The sequence below is a fragment of the Euprymna scolopes genome, chromosome 46 (genome assembly GCF_053919585.1).
Source record: "Euprymna scolopes isolate OS-2025 chromosome 46, ASM5391958v1, whole genome shotgun sequence".
Classification (NCBI taxonomy): domain Eukaryota; kingdom Metazoa; phylum Mollusca; class Cephalopoda; order Sepiida; family Sepiolidae; genus Euprymna; species Euprymna scolopes.
Window position 1 is genome coordinate 64,662,962 of NC_136527.1, and position 1,557 is coordinate 64,664,518.

Here is a 1,557-nt window from a genome sequence, read left to right on the forward strand (position 1 = left end):
GCGATTGATTGCTCAATCGTTTTTTTAAAAACAAACTTAAGAAAATCAAAATAAAATCTTCAGTTCAACAGTTTGGCCCTGCTGCATTTCAGCAAAGTCTTTATCGGCGATTATTCGTGTCTTTCTTTGTTGGTAAAATCTCAATATTTATTATTCCTTGTGGTGTTATTTTCAATAGCAATATCAAAGGATAAGAGTTTTTTTTTTTTTTTTTTTTTTAATTCTAATAAGAAAAGTTTGAGGTGAGCAACACAGCAGATTTGTCGTCTACTGTCGATGAAATATGACAATATGTATTATTCCTTGCGCTGGGTAGCTCGGAAAATAAAAATTTGTTTTTCAATGGGAAATGTTAAGGAAAGCAACTTAGCAGATTTGTCGTGTACTTGTTTTTTGAAATGTTGTTCATCTCACGTTTAACTGGGACGTTTATTCAGCTGTGCTTTACGGCTTTGCTGATCCTTACAAGGTAGGTACACAGGCTTGTCTGCCAGTTAGTGATATTTGCGGCCGTTTCATCTCATCGGGCAAGCTTGTGTACGTCCTAGCGCTTTTGATGGTCTGTTGATCCTTAAGCTGGGGATTTGACCAGTGGTCGGTCTGGTGTGGAACAGTACTAGCCGGTGGTAGACCAGTGAAGTTGTAGTGCTTGCTTCTCATATCTTGGTTTATGTCGAGACCCGTGGCCAAAGGGTTAAAGTTAGTTGTTCTCCTTGGGTTTGAAGTTGGGTTCTCAACTGACAGGGATTCGTGTGGCATGCGCCGGGCTCTATTGAGCCAGTCTCCTCGATCAGCTAAACATAGCAGGTGCCCGCTGCTCAGCTCCCACAGCAAGTCTTTTCTTATTCGTCAAAATTGGATTTTGACAGCCAATCATATTGTTGGAAATTAACACATCAGAGTTGAGTATTTTGGTATTTTGTAAAAATTTGTAAATATTGTTGTTTTTATCTGCTGCTGCTGCTGCTATTTGTCATGGTTGGGGTTGTCCCTTCTAATTCCATAATATATTTGCTGCTCCTGCTAATTTGTTGTTTTCTTTGCGGGAAAGCTTCTCAAATCGAAATGAGAACTCGCACTCAACTTCGTAACGCCCCATCTTGTTGACGGTCGTCGGGCGAAACCATCCTATCTCAAAGACTATGTTACTAACCTTTAGTGACCCTTTTTGTGAGTCTTGAGAGGTAAAGGCATGAAGGTGTTATTTTTAGTTGTCGTCTCGTCTACCTCTTCCATTTTTGTTGTTTACATTTTGAGTTTTGTTTAGAGTTTCGTTCTGTACGCTCGAGAATAAAGTCTCTCTGTCTCTTCAAACCGTTTCGTGTGATATACCTTATTTACTGTCTTAGATTTTGGGCTTCCATATAATTCATCTTTAGAGGCTTCAGTTTTGTTGATATTCTGCGAACCGAGAATCTTTTGCATTTGGGAGCTAATCAAGCAAGTTTTTTTGTACGGACATGGTGTTTTTTATTATTATTATTATTATTATTATTATTATTATTATTATTATTATTATTATTATTATTATTATTATTATTCAATTCAATATCTTAG